Source organism: Cynocephalus volans, chromosome 13, assembly GCF_027409185.1.
Source record: "Cynocephalus volans isolate mCynVol1 chromosome 13, mCynVol1.pri, whole genome shotgun sequence".
Taxonomy (NCBI): domain Eukaryota; kingdom Metazoa; phylum Chordata; class Mammalia; order Dermoptera; family Cynocephalidae; genus Cynocephalus; species Cynocephalus volans.
This window is the reverse complement of record NC_084472.1, coordinates 32686157-32712632: the sequence shown is the minus strand read 5'-3', so window position 1 is coordinate 32712632 and position 26476 is coordinate 32686157. Positions and strand designations below refer to the sequence as shown.

At 33.9% G+C, this 26476-nt stretch overlaps 1 protein-coding gene and 1 non-coding gene across 4 annotated transcripts in view; one reads left to right on the top strand and one right to left on the bottom strand.

Moving 5' to 3' along the window:
* KIAA1328 (KIAA1328 ortholog) overlaps positions 1-26476 on the bottom strand; it is a 357584-nt gene that overhangs the window by 302692 nt on the left and 28416 nt on the right. The window lies entirely within an intron of this gene.
* LOC134362361 (U6 spliceosomal RNA) lies at positions 19177-19284 on the top strand. The gene has a single exon (XR_010021619.1). It is a non-coding gene; the product is annotated as a U6 spliceosomal RNA (small nuclear RNA).

Genomic DNA, 26476 nt, shown 5'->3' with positions numbered 1-26476 from the left:
TTCAGTTGACATACATACTTACTTTATGAAGTAGCCATAACCTTGATAACAAAATCTGAAGTTACCTCTTTCAGTTGACATACATACTTACTTTATGAAGTAGCCATAACCTTGATAACAAAATCTGAAAAGGGCATCATGGAAAACAAAAGTCCATCATAGTCCAATCTAATAAACATACCTGAAAAAAATCTCCTAGAAAACAATTAGCACAGCAAATCTAGCAATTTAAAGTTGGGCCTCACAATCAAACAACAGGACATCCAGGAAGCTTACTGGTGGTTTTAAGCTGCTAAATTTTGTGATGATAGGCAGTCATGTGTCCCTTTAACCATGGGGATACATTACGAGAAATGCTTTGTTAGGCAATTTGGTCCTTGTTCAAACATCATAGATATACTGACACAAACCTAGATGATAAAGCCTACTACACACCTATGCTATATGGTGCATGCAGCCTATTGTTCCTGGGCTACGAACCTGTACAGCATGTTACTATACTAAATACTGTAGGCAACAACAACACAATGGCAAGTATTTGTGTATCTAAATATATCTAAACATAGAAAAGGTACAGTAAAAATACGGTATTATAATCTTATGGGACCAACATCGTATATGTGGTTGACAGAAATCTCGTCATGTGGTACATATAACTATACATAACTAACACAGATTTTAACATATTAATCAGTTATTTTTCATTCCTTCCCAGACTGTTACACCATCTGTGCCATAAATGCATCTGCTCTGTTGCTCTTTTGCACATGTTGTTTTCTTTACCTTTCAATATGCCTCGTATTTTATTGATATCTGGACATCTTGAGTAGGGCAGTAGAGACTGAGGTTAATAATTATGGCCAGACCTTTGCTTTGGCTATGTTTTTAGTGTAGGGGTCATGTTATGTAATCGGGAGTTAAGCTGGTTTGAGGTTTATTGTTGCTATAATTCCCTCAGTACACCATAGGCTTCAAATTCCTCCAGGCATAACTTCTCTTCAGGTGGGCCAGATGTTCTTTCTCAATGTCTGCTCCACCCTCAGCTTTATGTCTTCCCTCCTCGTGGATCTGTCTGATGTGTTTCTCATCAGTATTCAACTGATACTTTTATTAGACCCTTGGTAGTCTGGTGGTAGGGATCTGCATTAGGGTATATTTTCTGTTATTCTAATTAGCCTAACCTAATTCTAATCAGACTCTGCATACCCAGGCCTCAGAAGTGCTCTTGTCCCTCTTCTATAGTTCTGGGACCACGTAAGTCTGCCCTCCACCTAGGTTATTTCTTGCCTACTCCCACCTTTCATTTCCTTTCCATAGCAACTGATGTTCCCTCCCCCAGGCCTTAACCAAGAAGGATGCTTTGTTAGGACTCTTGCCAAGTGGGGCCTATGGAGAAAAAAACCTTCAAGAGAGTTCAAGCTCCCCCTATATTTGCTGCCCCAGGGGCTCCCCACTCTCCCCTGCCCACATTTGGCCTCCACCAAGCTGAAATCTTCTTACTGGTTTCCAGTTGTCTGCCCCTGGTAAGCTAGTGCTCACACCTGTCTTTCTCTGTCAGCAAAAATCTCCTTTGATTTCAGCTTAGAAACGTCCCGGGCTTGTAATTTGTTCCACGTTTGAAAAGTTTTAATTTTAAGAGGGGAGCAACATTCTTTACAGTCATTTAGACTTCCCTCCATAATTATTTACACATACTTATCTACTTGCTCACATGGTTTGTTTATTTTTGCTCTTATTTTCCTAACATTTCCTCTCAATTTCCAAAGCTGGAATAATTTTAGCAACAAAATAAATAACGATATTAGATTACAGTTAATAAATATCATAGTTGTCAGGTTATAAAGGGGAAAAAAATAACTTCACAGTGGAGAAATCTGGCAGATGCCACCCTTAATCAGGTGATCAAGGTTAACATCAGTAAAGAGACCTATCAATTTCAAGTAGCCCCTGATAAGACATACTGAAAAGGCACAGTGGTTCTGTCATTTTCTTGCCAAAAATGCGTAATTTGAATCTAATCAAGTGCAAACAATCAGATAAATCCATACTGAGGGTCATTCTACAAAATATGTGACTAGTACTCTTTAAAGTGTCAATGTTATGAAAGACTGAAGAACTATCACAGATTGACAAAGAGTAAGGAGAAATGACAACTAAACACAGGGTAAGATCCTGAATTGAATACTGAATCAGAAAAATGATATTAGTGAAATGACATTGATGAAATATGAACAAAATCTGCGGCTTAGCACTATTGTACCATGAAAGAGAAATACCTCATGTTCTCATAAGTGGGAGCTGAATCCATAAATAAACAAATAAACAATAGAGACAGAGAGAGAGAGAAAGAAAGAGAAACAACAATCAATAATATGCTGAACTTTTAGAAGGAGAGAAAAGAACGGTGGTTACTAGAGGTGGAAAAGGGGAGGGGAAAAGAAGGGAGACGGAGGGGGGTTAACGAGAAATTGGTTAATGACTTAAAGAAGTATTATGTATTGTAATGATGAATAAGCTAATTATACTGATCTGAACATCACACATTGTACACACTATTGAAAGTCAATTTTGTATCCCACATATATATAACAAGATACCTTAAAAAAAAAAAACACTATTGCACCAATGTTAACTTCTTAGTTTTGATAACTGTACGGCTATAATGCAAAATGCATGGAAAGCTGGGTCAAGAATATATGAAAATTCTTTGTTAACTTTTCCATAAGTTTAAAATTATTTCAAAATAAAAAAATTTAAAAGAGACAGTGTATGTACAGGGAAGGGAGAGGAGGAGGAGGGGATAAAGTGTCTAAGAGGAATTATACTTTATCTGCAATTTTATTTTTTAATAAGATAGTTTGAATATTTATGTAATTACAAGTAAATGAAAATTAGAGAGAAAAGTATTCTACAGAGTGAATAAAGATGCAATTTTTTTGCCTCTGCAAAAGCTAACATAAAATATTGCTCAAGCATATAGTTACCTTTATGTCTTGAATTAATCAATTACTTAAAAAACTACCAGAAAAAATTTAGTATAACATGACAAAAACTGATTATCACTTCCACAAATGTTTTGAGAAAGTAGATTATCACATAGCAAATGATCAATTGTTTTTCAACTGAAATCTGAAAATTAATATTGTAAGAATAAACTTTTAGTTATAAAGTACTAACCTGAGAATACTCAATTCTCAAATGTCATAATTTAAGCCACAGTTCCAATTTTGAGGAGCAACCTAAATAAGTAGTCTTATAAAGATTTCTGGTAACTTCTGCTCTTCATCCTTCCCTTAGCTCAATGATTCTTCCTTTCTTCTCTTTACTTCAGGTCTAGGAAATCTGAACTCATTACATCAAGCATATAGAAAATGAACTATGAAAGAGAGTAATCACAATATAAAAGCACACGTGTAAAAAAGATTAAAATGAAAACTGCCTGGGAAAAGACTGAATAGCATATACTTGCATATCACATGTACCTACAGTTGTGGCATTTCAACTCTTCATAACAGAAATGTGGCCCAAGCATAATTCTGAGCAGATACGGTAAAGTCAGAGATTATCCACTCTCATATGGCACTACACGTTTCCAGATGTTAGGGAGAAGGGAAAAATAATTGCTACAGAAAAACTAACTCCTTTTAGGAAGTAGATCAAAACCAGGAGAAAGATTGTTGAGTGTATACTAGTTACTCAAAAAAATATTCTTTGAATAATCAGTGCTCAGAATAGAACCATCTGAAAATGAATTTCGGCATACTAACTATTCTACAGAGTCAAACTACTAACATTCAGAGAATGCCTTTCTACTGAAGTAGGTTAAAGGTTCCCTACCTTTTTTTGAAATGTTCAATTTAATCCATTATAAAGACTATTGCATACCACTCCCACTACCCAGAAAATCCATAAAGCCTTGTAATGCGAAGACAGAAAAAACTGAGTCACTGAAAAATAAGTCTAACTTTCCCATTGTACTGTAATGTCCATTTAATTACGACAAAAAAGTTACCATGAGTTTTTAAAAAATAAAAGACCAGAATAAATATAAAATAATAATGATCTACTCATTTTACAATGGGAAACTAATAGTGCTGCACTTTCTATTTCTCTTCTGAGAAATGTCAAGTAGAAATAGCAAACTGTCCTCTGGGAAAAATCAGAGTGTCTAAGCCTAAAAAAACAACCCTGTCCTCAAACGAGTTAGTGCACAAGTATTCACTGGGGAACCACACATTATTTGACAGTATGGGCATAGGACATGAAATAGTGGAGGGTTTGGGTTTTTTTTCCAGGCTTCTTAGAATATGGCTCATAAACATCAAAAATTGCAGTTGTGGCCAAAATTGTTTTAAAACCTTGAAACCTTTTTTCCCCTTTAAAGGCCAAGTCTATAGTATGGTCTGGGCATTAGTCTAGGGTACCCCTTCCCATCTTAAACAGTTTCAGTAAAAAAAAAAAGTAAATGCATATACACAAAACTGTCACCATCTTTCAGCACAAACTACAATATTTTGCAAAGCCATTCATTTTTCAAGGTCCCATAAATGACACTTTTTCCGATCTATACAAATAATTCATTAATTTTATTGTAAAAGACTTTCTGAGGTCACTTAACTCAGAAATCTTGAACAAAAAGAATTCTCTCTATCCTTATACCTCCTAGAAAGATCGATCAATATTCCACTTATCCTTCTGCAAATGTAAATCAATGCTGGACACCTCAGGGAAACCCCTTCACTTGCTTGAAACCAATACATCAACTCATCCCTCAGCACTGTCTTCCAGAAGCTAAATAATTCTCAATACCCTAAATTTATCTTTGTGGTATCTATTCTCCATTAGCCTGTAAATGTTGATTTACATTCATATACTATTCTTTTATTAGTGTAGTTAATACAAGTGAAAAATTTCCCTAACCATATGCAGATTATTAACGAGACATCCACAGATTAGTAAAAACTCATAGTAAGCTTTTTTATCTTTTGTTTTCTTGCCAAATAGCACAGTATTGCTTGCTGACAAACTGAAAAAGTTAATCATGAGCCAGGGATCTTTTTTTTTTTTTTTTAAATCTACTGAGCCTAACCAGTAGCAATTTCTCTAACATAAATTTCTAATTTGTTTTTATCCTTAGACATATAATATCCTGTACATGTCACTACTGTCCTTTAACCTGTTTGAATGAATCCATTTTTCCAACCTATCATGCCAATTCTAGATTTTATTTGTATCATCTATTTACATTTATTTTCATTTAGAACCATCAATAAATCTTATTGGCATCTTTTTGATTCTTTCATATCAATAAAGATACTGACTAAAGAAGACCTCACAGACAGGGCCTCAATGACTCTCTTCAAGATACAGGTAAGTCACTTTTAGAATTTGGACACATACTGTTTTCCCACCTAACAATGTTAAAGTAAAGATGTAGTTATTTATTTAAAAGAAAAAGCCTATACTCTTGTCAGAATGCTTTAAACCTCAAAGGCACCATCAAAAAGAAGCTATAGTTATCACTTTGCCTTTAAATTGCACATCACTCTGTAATTGAAAAACATGCTATTTGTTTTGTATATTGTGCTGAGAGCTACTGAATATTGTACGCTTCTGAAAATATGCTTGTCAATGGCCAGTGCTGGGTGCCAAGCTCTCTGAGTGACTTCTCCCCCAAAATAATGCCAGTGGATCCATGCAATAGCTGAAACTCTGTAAGTATGTTAAAATGAGTGTCAGAGGAATACATACATTTTTCTAAATCTTCAGACACTTTTCCACACTTTGACCTTTAACAGAACTAAAATATCCTTCATTCTTCACAGCTAATTTTTTTGACAAGATATAAATTAAGACAACTTTTAAAACTTCAGCCTCCTAACTGTTCTCTATTAATATGTTGAAATTATTCTCTATTTATTCAAAAGTCTATTTATTAAAAAAGCGATGTACCAGGCAAGGTAGGCAGAATACAAAACAAGCAGAACTCTTGTCTTATTTTGTAAGACATGATTTGAAAAGCCAAGTATACAAATATAAAACAATGTGTTTATTCATGAACAAAAAAATACATCTAAATGTCCTTTACTCAAAAAGAATACCTTTCTCTTTTCTAAAATTAAGTTGAGCTTTCATTTCCTTTCTTTTCTTTCTTTTCCACTTTCTCTTTTCTTCCTGAACAATTAAGTCCTAAAACCACAACATGGAGCAGAGTTAGAATCGGAGTGGGATAAAGAAGGCACAGAAGGGCTGCCTGGAGTGGGATGCCAAACCCCGAGCAAATTGAAAAGGGCATTCACACACGGGGATAGCCCAGTAAGAGGTGCCAGAACCTAAGCAAGGTGAGAAGAGCATCCATGTGAAGAAGTAGCCTAGCATGGTGATGGAGTTTGGATGTGTTGTCCCCTCCAAACCTCATGTGGAAATTTGATCTCCAATGTGGCAGTGTTGGAAACTGATTGAGTCATGGGGGCGGATCCCTCATGAATGGATTAATACTCTCCCTGGAGGAGGAGGGGTAGTGAGTGAGTACTCGCTCTATTAGTTCCCGCGAGAGCTCCTTGCTTAAAAAGACCCTGGCACCTTCTCTCTCTTTCTTGCTTCCTCTCGCTATTTGATCTGCTTGTACCCGCCGGCTGCCTGCCACTTTCCGCCATGAGTAGAAGCAGCCTGAGGCCCTTGCCAGATGCAGCTGTCCCAGAATCGTAAGCCTAATAAATCTCTCTTCTTTGTAAATTACCCAGTCTCAGGTAATTCTGTTAGAGCAACACAAAACATACTAAAACACATGGTATGTCAAAATCTAGATAGATGAAGTGGGTATCCTTGTGAGACTGAGCAGGTTCCCTTCCTCTATTCATTTTGTTTTTTTTTTTTTTTTTTTTCAACAATCAAGCTTTAGCCTAGCCTCTCCCCTAAGAAGTGGAGAGATTTGGAGTCTAGGAATGAGGCTCTCTAATTGGAGAGTTGAGGTCTACAATTAGCAATTCAAAAGAGAGTATAAGGAGGCAGGTTGTTGGAATAGGACAGGCAGCTGGGAATCATAAACCAGGACCTAACCTTCCTAGCTATTGGAACGTGCTGGTCAAATGCAGGTTGTCTTCGTTCCAACTGGAGCTATCTTCTCACTTAACTAATCAGGGATCCCAGACTGACTGGAGTCAGAAGATTGATAAGCAGAGTTCCAGAGCTGTTTCTTTGCTTTGCTTGGAGCAACCAATTGGGAGCATCCACCGGCTGCTCACACAGTTTCAAACTCCACCCACTAAGGCTTCCTTTAAAAAATCTCTTGGCTTGTGAGGGGAGAGAGCTCAGGGGTGTTTTTCTGGCATTAGCTGCCTGTTCTCTAATTACTAGGCCTTGTTATTAAATATCTAATTTCCCCACTGCAACCCTGTGTCAGTGTTTTTGGGGGGCTTTGCTGCATGGGTGAGAGAACTCAAAGTTTGGCTCTGCAACACTTGCAGGAGGATGGAGGTAGCCCAGCATGGGGATTCAGAGTCCAAGTGCGGTGCACAGGTGGTGGTGGGTGCTGGTAAAGATTAGCCAAGTAAGAATGAAGACAGCATCCATTCAAAGGATTAACCTGATGCAGAGTTATCAAAACCCAAGGAGGATGAGAAGGACATACACTCAGGGAGCAACCCTGTGTGTAGTGTTAGAGCCCAGGCAATGAGAGAGTTATCCTCAAGACAGGCAGGCTCATGTGGAATGACAGCCTGAGGTGGGTGAGGAGGATATCCACAGAAGGGAGCAAACCAACATGTGGAGTCAGAGCCAGAGAAGGGTAAGGGGGACATAACCACAAGGGAATGGCCTGGTGTGGGATGTCAAAGCCTAAACAGAGGGAAAAGAACATCCAAGTAAGTATAGCCTAACACAGAGTCAAAACCAAAGAGGAGTGAGGAGGACATTCCGGCAGCATGTAGCCTGGATTAGTGGGCTGGAATATAAATAGGGAAAGGGGACATCTGTAGGAGGGGGCTATAGGAACTGGAATGGAGCGTCAGAATTCCAGTAGCAAGAAGGCTTCTGTGCAGTAGAGGAAGTAGTGGCAGAAATGGTGGACTAGTTACATACAGGATGAGTAAACAAAGATGAAATATATTAAATAAAACAGAAAACAAGTTTCTCAACATCAGCTAGGAGAGTTACAATCAAAAATTTTTTCAAGCATTCGTGAACATTTACCAAGACTGACCATATCCTAGATCATAAAACAAACCTCAAAAATTTTTTTAAATTGTCTTCGATCATAATAGAAACAAAGTAGAACTCAGTAAGAGAAAAGACAAGAGGAAAATCTCCAAACACTTGGAAATTATACAACACAGTACTAAATAATCCATGGGTCAAAGAAGAAGTCTCAAAGGAAATTTAAAAAATAAATACATAGAAGTAAATGAAAATGAAAAAACAAATTAAAATATGTGGCGTACAGTAAAAGCGGCGCTGGGAGCGCGACGATGCTCCCGCTGCGGGTTCGGATCCTATATAGGAATAGCCGGTGCACTCACTGGCTGAGTGCCAGTTAGGAAAAAACGACAAAAAAATAAATAAATAAATAAATAAATAAAATAAAAAATAAAAGCAGTGCTGAGAAGAAAGTATAGCATTAAATGCTTACATTAAGAGAGCAATGGTCTCTAAGTTCCTACCTTAAACTTGAAAATGAAGAAAAAAAAGTTCAAATTAACAAAAAGTACGGAAAGAATAGAAGAGTTAAAAAAAATCGATGAAATAGAAAATAAGGACAAGAGAAAAATCAACAAAACAAAAAGCTGATTCTTTGAAAAAAAGTCAATAAAATTGATAAATTTAGCAATACAGAGAAGGATAAAGAGAGAAGATACAAATCACTAATGTCAGAAGTGAAGCACAACAGATCTTTAAAAGAAGAATAAGGGACAGTATTAATGACTTTATGCTCATAAATTCAACATCTTAGAAGAAATGGAACAATTCTCAAAAAACACAAACTCCCAAAGCTCAACCAAGATAAAAGAGACAACTTGAATAATGTTATAACTATTAAATAAACTGAATTTTTAACTAAATTTTCCTTAAGAAACCTCCAGGCCCAAGTATTTTCACTGAAGAATTCTAACATTTTTAAAAAATTAACCAATTTTCCACAATTTCTTTCAGAAAATAAAAGGAGAGAAACATTTCCTGACTCATTTTATGAGGCTGGCATTACCATGATACTAAAACCAGACTAAAACAGTACAAAAAAAGAAAACTACACAGCAATACTTCTCAAGAACTTTGATATAAAAATTCCCAACAAAATAATAGCAAGTCAAATCCCGCAATATATAAAAACAATTGTAACAAGTGAGATTTATTACAGGTATGCAAGGCTGCATCAACATGCAAAAAGCAATTGATGTAATCCACTGTATCAATAGGCTAAAGAAGAAAACTCACATGATCATATCAAGCGACACAGAAAAAGCATTTGACAAAATCCAGCATGTAATCATAATAAAAACTGTTACAAGACTAGGACTAGAGAGGAACTTCCTCAACCTGATAAACAGCATCTACAAAAAATCTACAGCTGACATCATACTTAATGGTAATAGACTGAATGCGTTCCACCTAAAATCAGGAACATAGCAAAAAGGATGTCCTCTTTCACCATTCTTAGTCACACAGCACTGGAAGTCTCAGCCACACCAGAAGGCAAGGAAAAGAAATAAAAGGTATGTACATTGGAAAAGAAGTAATAAAACTGTTGTATTTGCAAATGACATACTTGTCTGCATAAAAGAATCCCAAGTAATCAACAGGAAAACTCACAGAACTAATAAATGAATTTAGCCAGGATGCAGGGAATCAAGATCAACACAAAAACTCAATCAGATTTCTATGTATTTTAAAAAATGTGAAATCCAAAATTAAAAAAATAATACCATTTACAATTGCTCCAAAGAAAACTGAATAGACATAAATGTGAGAAAAACATGTACAGGATCTATATCCTAAAAATTATGAAAAGCCATTGAAAGAAATCAAAGACCTAAATAATTCGAGAGCTATACCATATTCATAAATCAGAAGACTCAACACAGTAAAGATGTTAATTCCTCCTAAAACTGATCTACAGTTTAATGCAATACCTATCAATATACTAGCAGGGTTTTCTGTAGACCCTGACAAGCTTATTCCAAAATCATTATGGAAAGGCACAGGATGAAAAGAGCTAAAATAATTTTGAAAAATAAGAATAAAATGGGAAGAATCACTATATTCAGTATCAAAGCTTACTATATAGCTATAGTAATCAAGACAGTTCGCAGAAGGATAAACACATAGATCAACAGAATACAAATAAGAACCCAGAAAGACACCTATACAAATATGCCCAATTATTTCTGACAAAAGTGCAAAAAAGATTTCAACAAATGATGCTGAAGCAACTGAACATCAATAGGCAAAAACAAACAAAAACTCATACGTTATACAAAAATTAACTCAAAATGAATCAGGGACTTAAAAAGGAAAACACTGATAAACTGGGCCTAGTTAAAATTAGAAACTTTTGCTTTATGAAAGACCCTGTGAAGGGGATGAAAAGATAAGCTACAGACTAGAAACAAGTATTTGCAAACTAAATATCCAACAAAGGATTTATATGTAGAACATATAAAGAACTCTCAAAACAATAAAAAACCAAACATTCCAATAAGAAATGGGCAAAAGGGATGAACAGACATTTCACTGAAGAAGATAAGGATAGAAACAAGAACATGAATGCAAAGTCTAACATCACGGGCCATTAGAGAAATGCAAATTAAAACCAAGATGAGATATCAATAAACACCTACCAGAATAGCTAAAATAAAAATTTATTTTGTCAAATAATACCGAGAATGCAAAGAACCTACATCTCTCTTGCATTGCTGGTGGGAATGTTAAATGGTACAACCATTCTGAAAAGTAGTTCAGCAGTTTCATACAAAATTAAACTGGCACTTATGACACAATATCCCAAAGAAATGAAAATTTTATGCTCACACAGAAACCTATATATGAATGTTCAGAGCAGCTTCATTTGTAACAGTCCAAAACAGGAAGTAACCCAAATGTCTTTCAACAGGTGAATGGCTAAACAAACTGTAGTACCATGAAATACCACTCAGCAATAAAAAGGAACAAACTATTGATACATGCAACAGCTTGGATGGATCTAAAGAGGATTACACTGAATGAAAAAAAAAAAAGCCAACCTCAAAAAGTTACATACTGTAAATTCCATTTATATAGCTTTCTTAAAATGACAAAATTATAGGGATGGAGAGCAGATTAGTGGATGCTTGGGATTAGGAAAGGGGATAGGAAGGAAAGTAGCTATGTCTACAAAGATAGCAAGAATATTCCTGTAACAGAACTGTTTTGTATCTTGACTATTCTATGGTGATGGTACATAAATCCACACATGATAAAAACTGCATGGAAGTAAATACATACACAAATGGGTACATGTAAAATTAGTGAAATCTGTACATGATTGATGGATCAATGTCAATTTCCTGGTGATACTGTACTACAGTTAATCAAAATATTACTACTAGTGAAAACTAGGTAAAGGATACATGAGCTCTTTCTGTATTATTTCTGACAACTGCAGGTAAATCTACAATTATCTTAAGGTAATTTTTTTAAAAAAAGTACATTCTTGCTACTTCATTTTTGTTTCTTTGAGTCTGGATTAGAATAAAATAAATGTCTGAGTCTGATACTGATAAAATAATAAAATATTTAAATAAGTAAATAAATAAATATGGCAGAAAAGACTCTCATCCTTAAAGAAGAATTACAATTAATAAATGCAAAACAAATAGGGGAAATATACAGTTACCATTAGAACATCACTCTAATAGTTATTGCAAGCAAGTTCCTCCAATGAATGCTTATGGTAATGGGTAAAAGTTCCAGAACAACAACAACCCAAAGGATATTTGGGTAGTCCCAATGGCTCTCCACCAAGATATTCATTAATTGCACAGAGAAAAATAGTAACTTTTCAGGAGAGAAACCTAACACACTATATGTTAGCCAAGTGGCCAAAGTTAAAGCCATCAGTAAAAAGACATATCAACACATCAACGTCATACACCCCCTGATATAAAATATCATAAAGCAACATACTCATGAGAAAAATCCCAAATTGAAAGAAATACTACAAAACATATGAACAGTACTCTTCAAAAGTATCAAGTAATGAAAGGCAAAGAAAGAATAAGAAACTACCACAAATGAGACAAAACTAAGGAAACATGAAAACTGAATACAAAATGGAATACTAGATCAGGAAAAAAAGTTATTAAAAAAAAAACTACTGAAATCTGAATAAACTCTGTAGTGAATTAATGGTACTGAATCAGTGTTAATTTTTTCTAATTGCATGGTTATTCACGATGTTAATATTAGAGAAAGCTAGCTGATGGGTATTAGAACTTTCTGTACTATTCTCTTTAAACAGCTCCATGAGATATAATTTACATACCATAAAGTTCACCCACTTAAAGTATACAATTGAATGGCTTTTAGTATATTTACAGAGGTCTGCATCCATCACCTTAATCTAATTTCAGAACAATTTCATTCTGCCAAAAAGAAAACTTGTACACATTAGCAGTCACTTTCTATTCCCACCCCACCATGTACTATTTTTGTTATTTTTATGTAATCCTAAAATTATTTTAAAATAAAACATTAAAAAAAATTCTATTACACTGAGTTAAAATTTAAATATATATATACATGCACACACACACATATACAGAACAATAGCACACAATATAATCACATTTAAATCAAGGGAGGAAAATGTAGCTCATGTTCTAATGTTCTTGCACTGTTTAAGAGCTAAAACTGCCAATTAATATTAGACTGTGATTAGTAAAGAATACATGTTACAAATCTCCAGGGTAACTAGAGATTTAACCAGGAAAATATAAATTATAATTGACCAAAACTAATAACCAGAGGGTAAAATACATAAGGCAAAACTGACAAAACTAAAAAAGAGAAATACACAAGTCTCTAATCATAGTGAGAAATTTTAAAATATGTTTCTCAGAAACTCATGAATTAAAAAAAGAATCACTAAGGATATAAAAGATTTTAACATAATTAATCAATTTGACCTTACGGGAATAAAAAAACAATGCCCTCAACAAGCACAAATATGGATTCTTTTCAACACACACAAATATATTAAAAAATTGACCATATGTTAGGCTACTGAAGCAGGTTCTAAGATTTTTTTTTAATAGTGAAATTTTACAAAGTACATTATCTGTTCACAATTTCATTAGGCTATCAAAAATGTAAATAGAAAATCCCAAGGTTTACAAATTAAGAAATAAGCATTTCTTAATTTTATTTTATTTTATTTATTTTTTTTTTTATTTTATTTTATTTTTTTTTATTTTTTTTTTTACAAAAAGATGACCGGTAAGGGGATCTTAACCCTTGACTTGGTGTTGTCAGCACCATGCTCACCCAGTGAGCAAACCGGCCATCCCTATATGGGATCCGAACCCGTGGCCTTGGTGTTATCAGCACCGCACTCTCCCGAGTGAGCCACAGGCCGGCCCCAGCATTTCTTAATTTTAAAAAAATTTAAAAATTTTTTCTTAGTTTACAAATTTTAAAAATAGCATTTAAATAAAAACATGGGTCAAAAAATTTAAATAAAAAGTAAAGGAAAATTTTAAGTGGATGACAGTAAAATATTACATATCAAAATATGTGGAATAAGACAACATTTAGAGAGAAATACATAGTTTTGTAAGTATACATAAAAAAGAGAAAACAGAAATAAAAATCAATGAGCCAAATATCTGTCAGAAGAAGTTAGGGACGAAAGAGCAAATTAAACCCCTCCTATAGAAAAGAAGGAATAAAATAATAAAGAGCAGACCTTTAAAAAGTAAAAAAATACAAAAAACTGATCAAAGAATTTTTTAAAAGGGATATCATTTAGATCTAAACATTAAAAAATGTTTAGATCTGAACAACTTCATGTCAATATATGTGAAAATGAAAAGATATTAATCCATAATAAAAACTGATAACAGAAAAGAGAATCCAAACACATAGATTTAGTAAAATAAGAAAAAATAATTAAAACTCTTCAGAAGATAAATGAAATTTAAAAAATAAAAGTAGTCATGAAACAAGAATATAGAGGAAACTGTGCTTATAAAATAACAATGGGGTGTTGGGGAGGAGGAGGAGGGTAAACCTACATCTACCAGATATTAAAATACAATTAAAACAGTTTAATATTGGCACATGAGTGGATAGAGCAAAGGCACATATTATTAAAATACAGAAGATTCAATTGCATATGGAAGTTGTATGTATATTTTTAAAAGGCTGCATCTCAACCCAAGGTGAAAAGATAAAAAATTTAATAAGTGGTAGTGGAATTCTTAGGAAGTCATATGGAAAAAAAGCACAAAATTAGATCTATTCACTAGGAAAAATTACAAATGGATTAGAGATATAAATGTAAAAAAAAAGCAACCATAAAAGTATAAAGAGAAAACATGAGTTAATCAACAGTAATAATTCTTTTATAATACTCAGTAATAAGTAATACAGCATCATGAACTGATGCTACATACCATGTGTGAAGGATTCTTCACCTTTGTGGTATTTTTCCCCCAAACCCCATCTAATTCTAAGAAACCATCAAACCCTAAATTGAGGAACATTCTGCAAAACAACTGATCAGTATTTTTCAAAAGTGTCAAGGTGATGAAAAACAAGGAAAGTCCCAGATTTGAGGAGATTAGGAAACACGACAATTAAATGCAATGCGGCATCCTGAACTGGATCCTAGAACAGAAAAAGGTTAAAAGCAGAAAAACTGAGAAAATCCAAACAAAGTTAGTTAGTTAACAGTACTATACCAATGTTAATTTCTCAGATTTGATAAATATACCATAGCTATGCACGATGTTGACATTAGGAGAAGTTGCATGAAAGCTCAATGGGAACTCTCTGAATTGTTACTCATTTGTAAATCTGAAATTATTTCAAGATAAAATATTTACAGAAAAATAAAAGTATACCATGCAAACAATCAAAAGAAAGCTTCAGTGGTTATATAAGCATCAGAAAAAGCAGACAACAAGAAAAATAATAATCCTAAAAGTGTATTAACCTAGTATCACAAGTTCAATGTACATGAAGCAAAAAGTAACAGGAATGAAATGAGAAACAGATAAATCTACAAGTATAGTTGGAAATTACAGTTTCCTTTTTCAGTAATAGGTAGAATCTATATGAGGGGTCTTCAAAAAGTTCGAGAAGATTTGTATTATCTTTTCATTCTATTTTTCCATGAGCTTTTTGAAGTATCCTCCCACAGAAAGAAAATCAGTACAAATATTCAAAACTGGAATAAAACTATCATTCAACTTGATCTAATTGGCAATCACAGAACACCATACACAATGACAAAACACACACTTTCAAGAGCACAAGATATTTTCCAAAATTAATCACATCCCAGGACCATAAAACAAGTTTCAACAAATATAAAAAGGCCAAAATCATATAAAGTATAGTCTTTGACCACAAGAGAATTAAATTAGAAACCTATTTTTAAAACTTTTCTGAAAACCCCCCAGGTATTTAAAAACTGCACCATGCGGGGGAAGGTGGGTGACACCACAAAAAATAGCAAAGTAGAGAGATCCAAAAGTTGGTCCTTCCACTGAAACAACTGTAAGCTGGTACAAAAATGACAAAATCAACTTTTTTGGAACTCTAGAATCTAAACAAAAATTCATAGCAACAAGGGACGTGCTTAATAAAGAAAGAGGCTGAAAGATTTGGCAAAAAATGGTACGGTTATTACTTAACCCCCTACAATCCCCCATTCCTCAGCTCAATAGTGGCCATCAGGATGGTGATGCAATCCTGTTGAGGCTCACTTTAGGCTCACTGATGCCTGAGGGTCAATATGAACCTTGCTATCATATATTTGTGGTTATGCATTTTGACCTGATAGACTAGCAGAGAGGCTTGTTTTTCTATCAAGTCCCTCATGCTGGAGCAAATTCCTAAGCAGCATCTGTCAAAATCATTTAAAGACATATACTAGATCAAAGCTACCTGAGGAAAGAGGCAGCAGATGGAACAAAAAGGTTGGGAAAGGGGATAAAAAGGAAGATACTTGGTAGAATAAGGGCTTTGAAAGGCTTTCACATATACCAGGGAAGCCAGAGTGCAATATACAGGCCCAGAGCCACAGACATGTTCAGAAAAGAACTCAGAAAAGGCATGCACCTCTGGCTGATCTTTGGTCTCCAAGCAAGCAGTAGATAAAGTTTATTTAGTTGCAGGCCAACTAAATAAACACTGAAGGAATACCCCAGATCAGAACAATTCTGAAAAGACAAGGAGAGTACAAAAGGTACTTCAAAAAGTTTGTGGGAAAACAGAACCAAAAGATAATATAAATCTTTCCATGAACTTTTTGAAGTGCACTTGTATTTATTTTTTTCTTTCTGGCTTCAGTTGTTCAAGGTCAAATTATTGCCTGCTGAGACAACAGAACAAAAACTTCAGTGACTGTATGTGACAAGCAATAGTCTTTACAAAAATAGCCTGAAAAAGTCATTAACCAAATGGACAATGACAGACCTCAATAAGCAACAAGGGCAAATTCTGGGAAAGAGAGGGAAATCTGTAATTCCAGAATTATCACATTATAATATTAAGGATGCCAGTTTTCAGATAAAAATTATAGGCCAGGACATGGTGGGATGATATATTTAAAGTCCTGAAAGAAAAAAACTGTCAAGCAAGAATCCAACATCTGGAAAAATTATCCTTCAAAAAGGAAGGAGAGCTGAAACAACTGGATATTCACAGGCAAAAGAATGAAGTTGGGTGACTCCATCATACCATATACAAAAATTAACTCAAAATAAGTTAAAAACTTAAATATAAGAGCTAAAACAATAAATCTCTTTGAAGAAAATACAGAGGTAAATCTTCATGACCTTGGATTTGGCAACAGATTTTTAGGTATGACACTAAGGAACACAAGCAACAACAACAACAACAAAAAGAGTTCAGACTTCATCAAAATTCAAAACTTTTGTATCATAAAGGACACTACCAAGAAACTGAAAAGACAACCCCAAAAGTGGAAGAAAATATTTGCAAATCATGTAATCTTATAAGAGTCTAGTAATCAGAACGTATAAAGAAATCTTGCAACTCAATAACCACAACAACAAACAATCCAATTAAAAAATGGGCAAAGAAGTGCAAGAGATATTTCCCAAGGAAGATATACAAATGGCCAACAAGCACATGAAAAGCCCCTCAACATAAAGTCATTAGATAAATGGAAATCAAAACCACAATAAGATACCATTCACATCTACTAACCTATAATCCAAAAAATAAAAAATAACAAGTGTTGACAAGGATATGGAGAAACTGGAATCCTCATACACTGATGGTGGGCTATAAAATGGTTCAGAAGCAGCAGAAAACATTTTTGTAGCTCTTCAAAAACTTCAAAGTAGAATTACCATGCAACTCAGCAATCCCACTCCTAGGTATGTACACAAAAGAAATGAAAACAAGCACACAAATGTTCATAGTAGTAGTATTTACAATAGCCAAAATGCAGAAACAAGCAAAAAGTCCATCAACAGATGAATGGATCAACAAACTGTGGTATAACCATACGATAAAATGTGATTTAGCCATAAAAAGGAATAAAATACTGCTACATATTACAACATAGATTCGCTTTGAAAACATTATGCTAAATGAAAGAAGCCAGACACAAAAGGTCACATATTATACAATCCTATTTATTTAAAATATCAGGAACAGGTAAATCAATGGAAACAGAAAATAGATTGGTGGTTGTCAGCAGCTTAAGGGAGGGGAAATAAAGAAAAATTGTCAAATGAGTACAGGAATTTTTTTTAGAGTGATGGAAACGTTCTCAAACTAGATAGAGGTTGGGTTACACAATGCTGTAAATATACTAAATGTTATTGAATTGTGACTTTAAAATGGTTAATTTAACATTATGTGAATTTCCCCTAAAATTTTTTTAAATGATGGGGAAATTAAGATATTCCCATTTGAATGAAAGCTGAGTGAGTTCATCACTAGTAGACCTGCCCTATGCTAACGGGAGTCATTCACGCTGAGATGAAGGAACATTAAACAGTAACTTGAAGCCATACAAAGAAAGAACACCGGTAAAGGTGTAGGTAAATATAAAACACAGTTACTACTGTATTTTTGGTACGGAACTTTTTCATTTTTTTCTTATATGATTTAAAAGACAAATCCATGAAACAATATTTATCAATCTAAGTTAATAAGCACTATATTAGTTTGTTAGTTCTGCCATAACAAAGTATCACAGACTAGGTAGCTAGAACATCTGAAATTCATTTTCTTACACTTCTGGAAGCTAGAAGTCAAGGGTCAAGGTGTCAACAGGGTTTATTTCTTCTGAGGCTTCTCTCCTTGGCTTGCAGATGGCTGCCTTCTCACTGTGTCCTTATATGGTCTTTCTGCTGTGTGCATGCATGTCTGTGCCCTAATCTACTCTTAAACAATAGCAATTATGTCAGATTAGGGCCCACCCATATGACCTCATTTTATCTTAATAACCAATTTAAAGGCCCTATCTCCAAATATAGTAACATTCTGAGATACTGGGGCTAGCACTTTATTATAAATTTTGGGGAAAAACAATTCAAACCATAAAAAGCACACGATGTATAAAGATGTAATTGGTGACATCAACAACACGGATGGGGTGGGAGAATACAGCTGTATAGAGGCACAGTTTTTATGCACCATTAAAGCTAAACTGGTATAAACTCAAATTACATGTTATATATTTAGAATATTATCTATAATCCCCACAGTAACCACAAATAAAATAACTAAAAAATATACAGAGAAAGAAATGAGGTGCAAATAAAAATGGTACACTAAAAAAAAATAAAAAAGACACAGAGATAGTGGTTACACAGCACTGAGAATGTAATTAATCCCATTCAATGTATGTCTTAAAATGCTTAAAATGGAAATTCTTATGTTATATATATTTTACCACAGCAAAAAAAAAAAAAAAAAAAAAAAAAAAAGGCACTATTTGTGCTCACGTTAGCAGCACATATACTAAAATTGGAATGATAAAGAGAAGATTAGCATGGCCCCTGAGCAAGGATGACATGAAAAAAAAATGGCACTATTAGAGTAAATGAGGAACAAAAAAGAAACATCTTTTCATTGTACAAACAGCAAAATAGTACTTCCTTATAAGTAATTACTTTAAATGTAAATGAGTTACACTCATGAAATGAAAAATCACAATCTAACTTTATGTCACCTACAAGAGAATCACATTAAATTAAAAGACACAGGGTCGGCCCCATGGCTCACTCAGGGGAGTGCAGTGCTGACAGTGCCAATGCCGCGGGTTCAGATCCTATATAGGGATGGCCAGTGCGCTCACTGGCTGAGCGTGGTGCAGACAACACCAAGCCAAGGGTTGCGATCCCCTTACTGGTCAAAAAAAGAAAAAAAAAAAAGACACAAAGATTGAAAGTTAAAAGATCGGAAAAGATATTCCATGTAATTACCATGCAAACAGTAACCAAAAGAAAGCTAGGTTGGCTATATTAATATCTGTGGAGTATACTAACACTTATAAAGCAAATGCATTTCACAGGGCCTAGTTTCCAAAGCCCTGTAGTTTCAGGTATAATCTAACTTTTTAAAATTACATATAGAAATGTTAAGTTTGCAAAAGACAGGAAAATCCCCCAGGCTAAAGTCTCTGAAGTAGACAAAGAATTGTAACACAGCAAAAGGTCCTTGGAGCAGGTTAACCTACTGATTGATATGTTAAGTTGCTTTATTGTTATGTAAAAATACTGAGGAAACTGCTGTAGGAAAACACAGTATTTGCTAAGAACAAGCTTTTGTTGGTGGATCAACTTAACCTTTTGCAAACTGCATTATGGAATGTCACTTTGTTATTTCACTGACGTTACCAGCTTCTATTGTTAAACTATACTTAACCATAACTCCACGTATGTTCTTTTTCTGTAACTTTCTGGCCTGAGAATGAATACTAAGACAGAACCTCAGTTCAGGGTTAATTTCCCAAGGAGGAATGCCTGTCTCTTAAGGGTTCCAGAAAGTTAACTCCTTTGGGGTTTCTCACTCCTCAGAAGAAATGGGCTTTGAGTAATCTTTTTCGCATCTCCCTCACCCCATGTGAGGCAAAATAACAAATATCAAAGTAGACTTTAAAACAAAAAATGTTACAAGAGGCAGAGATTGATGTAATACATTGTATAAAAGGACCAATTCCTCAAGAAGATACAAAAATTATAAAAATATACACACCAAACAGAACCCCAAAGTATATAAAGAAAACATTGACATAATTGGAAGAAAAAAAATAGTTCTATGAAAACAGAGACTTCAATAACCCACTTTCAATAATGGATAGACAGAAGATCAGTAAGAGAGGACTTGAACAATGCTGTAAAACAAGTATACCTAAAAGACACATAAGGAACAGTCTACCAAGTAACAGCTGAATACATACTTTTCTCAAGTGCACACGGAACATTCTCCAGGATAAACCATACGTTAAGTCACAAAACATGTCTCAATATACAGGGGTGCTTCAAAATGATCATGGAAAGATTTGTATTATCTTTTAATTCTATTTTTCTGCTATCTTTTCAGAGTATCCTTGTACTTAAAAAGATTGAAAGCATACAAAGTATCCTTTCCACCACAATAGAATCAATAACAAAATCAATAACAGAAGGAAAACTAAAAAATTCATAAACATGTGGAAATTAAATAATACACTTTTAAACAACCAATAAATCAAAAAAAGAAATCATAAGGAAAATTAGAATGTACTTTGAAATCAATGAAAACAAAAACACAACATACCAAAACCTATGGGATGCAGCAAAAGCAGTGCTCAGAAGGAAATTTATAGTTATGAATGCCTATATTAAAAATGTGTTATAACATCAAGGTCAAGGGTTTGAATCCCCATACTGGCCAGCAGCCAAAAAAAACCCAAAAAACAAAGAGAGATCTTAATAACTGAACTTCACACCTTAAGGAACTAGAAACAATGCAAACTAAACACAAAGATAGCAAAAGAAAAAAATATTAAGATTTTTAAAAAACAATAGAATCTTTCTTTAAAAATAAAAGTTACTTCTTTGACAAAAATCAACCAAATTAACAAATCTTTAAGGGCCAGCCCGTGGCTCACTTGGGAGAGTGCGGTGCTGATAACACCAAGGCCGTGGGTTCGGATCCTATATAGGGATGGCCAGTTTGCTCACTGGCTGAGCTTGGTGCAGACAATACCAAGCCAAGGGTTAAGATCCCCTTACCGGTCATCTCTTTTAAATAATTAATTAATTAATTAATTAATCTTTAGCTAGCCCAATGAAGAAAATAAGAGCGATGATGTAAATAAAATTAGAAATGAAAGTGGGAACATCACAATCAACAGTATAGAATAAAAAATATTGGAAGAGAATGCTATGAACAATTGTATGTCAACACATTAGATAACCTAGATAAAATGAACAAATTTCTAGAAACACAAAAATTATCAAAACTTACTCAAGAACAAACAGAAAATCTGAACAGACCTGTAACAAGTGAAGAGATTGAACCAGTAATCATAAGCTTCCCAACAAAGACAAGCCAAGGACCAGATAGATGACTTCACTGGTGGATTCTACCAAACACTTAAAGAATTAACACCAATTCTTCTCAAACTCTTCCAATGAACGTGATGGGAGGGAACACTTTCTAACTTATTCTATGAGGCCAGCACTACCAGATACCAAAGCCAGACAGTGACATTACAAGAAAAAAAAACTACAGACCAATATTACTTATGAATATAGATTCAAACATCCTAAACAAAATGCCAGCAAACCAAATCCAAAAGCATATTAAAAGGATTATACAACATGAACAAGTGGTATTTATCCCAGGAATACAAGGGTGACTCAACAAAGAAATTCAGTCAACACAATACACCACATTAATAGAATAAAGAAAAGAAACAAAACATATGACAATATTAACTGATGCAGAAAAAGCTTTAACAAATTCCAAAATCCTTTTTGATAAAAACACTCAAACTAGGAATAGAAGGGAACTTCCTTAACATTATAAAGGGCACTTATGGAAAAACCTGCAGCTAAACTCTTACCCCATTGATGAAAAACTGAAAAACTTTCTCAGTAAGATCAGAAACAAGACAAGGATGCCTCGCCAATTCAACAATCAATGTATTACAAGTTCTAGCCTAAGCACATAGGAAAGACAAAGAAATAAGAGACATCCAAATTGAAAAGAAGTAAAACTATCTTTATTCACAGATGTCATGATCCTATATATGGAAAATCCTAGAGAATCCTCAAAAAAAACCCCAAAACTATTACAACTAATAAACAAATTCAGCAAATTTTCAGGGTGCAAGATCAACACACAATAATCATTTGTGTTTCTATATACCAGCAATGAACAATCTGAAAGGATATTAAGAAAATTCCATTTATAAGAACATCAAAAATAATAAAATACTTAAGAATAAATTTAACCAAGGTGGTGAAAAACTTGTACACTAAAAACTACAAAATGCTGCTAAAAGAAATTTTAAAAGACTTAAATATTGAAAAACATTCCATGTTCATTGACTGGAAGACTTAATATTGTTAAAATGATAATCTACAGATTTAATGCAATACTAGCAAAATCCCAACTTTTTTGCAGAAATGTAAAGATTGATCCTAAAATTCATATGAAATTGCAAGGAACCCTGAAAAGCCAAAACAATCTTTTTTTTTTTTTTTTTTTTTTTTTTGTCTTTTTCGTGACCGGCACTCAGCCAGTGAGTGCACCAGCCATTCCTATATAGGATCCGAACCCGCGGCTGGAGCGTCGCTGCGCTCCCAGTGCCGCACTCTCCCGAGTGCGCCACGGGCTCGGCCCAAGCCAAAACAATCTTGAAAAAGAAAAACAAAGTTGGATAACCTGTACTTCCTGGATTGCTTACTGCAAAGTAACACTAATCAAAACAGGTATTATTGGCATAAGGATAGACATATAGATCAATGGAATAGAAATGAGAGTCCAGATACAAACCCATAATACCACTGGTCAATCAGTTTTTGACAAGGGTGCCAAGACCATTAGATAGGAACAGAATAGTCTCTTCAACAAATGGTGGTGGGACAAATGGATTTCCACATGCAAAAGAATAAAGTTGGACCACTACCTGTCACCATAAACAAAAACTAACTGAAAAAGGATCAAAGACCTAAATATAAGAGATAAAACCATGAAACTCATAGAAGAAAACATGCGGGTATATCTTCAGGATCTTTGAATTGGCAGTGGTTTCTTATATATAACACCAAAAAAGCAATCAACAAAAGAAAAAATAGAGAGTTTAAATTTCGCCAAAGTACAAACTTTTGTCCTTCAAAGGACACCAATGAGAAAGTAAAACACAACCCACAGAATGGGAGAAATAATTTGTAAATCGTATATCTGAAAGATCTAGAATCCAGAATATCTTAAAAAAAAAAAAAAAAAAAAAAAAACTGTTACAACAACAAAAAGAAAAACATCCCAACAAAAAATGGGCAAAGGATGTGAATAGACATTCTCCAAAGATGATACATACAGATGGCCAATAAGCACATAAACAAATTCTCAATATCATTAGCTGCTTGCGAAATGCAAATCAAAATGACAGTAAGACACTACTTCACACATTAGGATGGCTATAATCCAAAAAATGGAAAATAACAAGTTTTGACAAAGATGTGGAGAAACTGGAATCTTCCTATATTAATAGTAGGAATGCAAGATGGTTGAGCTGCCACAGAAAACAGTTTGGAATTTCCTCAAAAAGCTCAACACAGAATTACCATAAGACCCAGAAATTCCACTCATAGATAACTGAAATAGATCTCAAACAAAAACTTGTACATGAATATTCATAGCAACACTAGCTGCAAAAGCCAAAAGGTGGAAACAACCCAAATGTCCATAAATGAACAAATGGAAAAACAAAATGTGACATATCCATATAATGGAATATTACTCAGCCAACCTTGCAATTATGCTAAGTGAAAGAAGCCAAACACAGTAGGCCACATATTGTATGATTCCATTACATAAAATTACTGGAGTTAGCAAATTCACACAGACAGAAAACAGACTAGTAGTTGCCAGAGATTGGGGGGAGCAGGAGAGAGCAGAATAACTGCTTAATGGGTACACAGTTTCCTTTGGGATGATGAAAATGTTCTGAAACTAGAAACGTGATGGTTGTGTAACATTGTGACGGTACTAAATATCACTAATGGTCAATTTTATGTCATGTATTTTACCACATTAAAAAAACACATTATTTCCACTTATATCAGGTACCTAAAACATAAAATTCATTGTTACAGAAGGTAGAACAGTGGTTACCAGGGGCTGGTGAGAGGGATAAGTGGGGAGTTGTTGTTTAATGGGCATAGAGTTTTAGTTTCAAAAGATGAAGAGTTCTGGAGATTGGTTGTACAACAATGTGAATGTACTCAACATAATTAAACTGTACACTAAAAAATGGTTAAAATAGTATATTTTATATTGTGTATTTTACTGCAATTTAAAGAATTAAAAAATATGCTAAGACATTTCATGAAAACTACAAATATTTCTCATGATACAAGAATCTTTAACAAAGTATTAGGTAACCAAATTTATCAATAAAGAAAAGAAAAAGACCAAATGAGGTTTAAGCCAGCAACACAAAGTAAATTAAACATTCAAAATTCAATCAATGTAATTTACCACATTAACAGGAAAAAAAAAAGAGAGAAAACATATAATCAGATAGAAGATAAAGAAAAATAATTTGACAAAATTCTACTCCCATTTATGAGTAAAGAAAAAATAACTCAGCAAACTAGGAACAAAAATAAGTTTCTTCAATCTTATAAAGAACTACTACAAAAAACCTACAGCTTACACTGTACAGACTTAAGACAGACTTAAGATCAGGAACAAGAAAAGGAAAGGATGCTCACTCTTACCACTTTGATTTGACATTGTACTGGAGGTCCTATCCAATGCAAAAGGGCAAGAAAAAGAAACAAAGTATCTATACATTAAAAAGGAAAAAGTATAACTTATTTGTAGATGACACAATCTCTTATATGGAAAGTCCAAAGGATTCTTCAAAAACACTACTGTAACAAGCAGATTTTAAAAGGTTTAATAACACAATAACGCCAAGTCATTTGATTGATTCTTATGAGCAATCAAATAAAATTGAAAATTAAATGTATAATAAAATTTTAAAATAACTCCACTTACCAATGATATCGAAAACATAAAATCAGATCTCTGTACTAGCCAGTCAACAACAAAAACAAAAACAAAAACGCAAAAATCATAAAATACTTTGGGATAAATAAAACAAAAGTTTTGCAAGACCTATACCCTGAAAAATACAAATCACTGCAGAGAAAAATTACAGAAAACTTTACTAAATAATAGAGAGATAACAACATATTCACAGATTGGAACACTCAATAATGTTAATATGTCAACTGTCCTCAAATTGATATAGTTAAATACATCCCAACCAAAATTCTAGAAGGGAATTTTCTTTTAGAAATTCACAAGCTGATTATAAAATTTACGGTGAAATGCAAAGGACCTCAACGAGCCAAAATAATTTTTAAAAAGAACAAAGTAATAGGATTTACCTGTTTCAAAACTTAATATTACAGTAATCAAGTCAGGGTGGTACTGGCATGAGGATAGTCATATACATCAATGGAATGAAACAAACGGCCCAGAAACAGATCATGTATGTATCGTCAATTGAGTTTGCCAAAAAAAGGCTGAGGTCATTCTGTAGAAAGTCTTTTCTAACATAGGAAAAAAATCTTTGCAATCTTGGGATGGGCGAGATTTCTTAAAGCACTAAAAACATGAACCACAAAAGAAAAATTTGATAAACTGAACTTCACTATAACTACAAATTCTGCTTTTCAAAAGAAAACATTAAGGGAATTATAAAGCAAGCCACAGACTGGGAAAAGAACACATATTTGACAATTTATGTACAGAATATAAAAGAACACTAACATCCCAGTATCAAGAAGAGAATGGAGTGGTTGGATAAAACAGGCAAAACAGTTGAAGAGACACTTCGCAAAAGAAGAATGGCCAATGAACACATTATTCAGGGGAAACACTAACTCTACAAGGAGACACCACTATATTCATTAGAATGGCTAAAATTTAAAGTAATGACAATACCAAGAATTAGTGAGTACGCTACTGGGAGTGTGAAATGGTACAACCACATTAGGAAACAGTT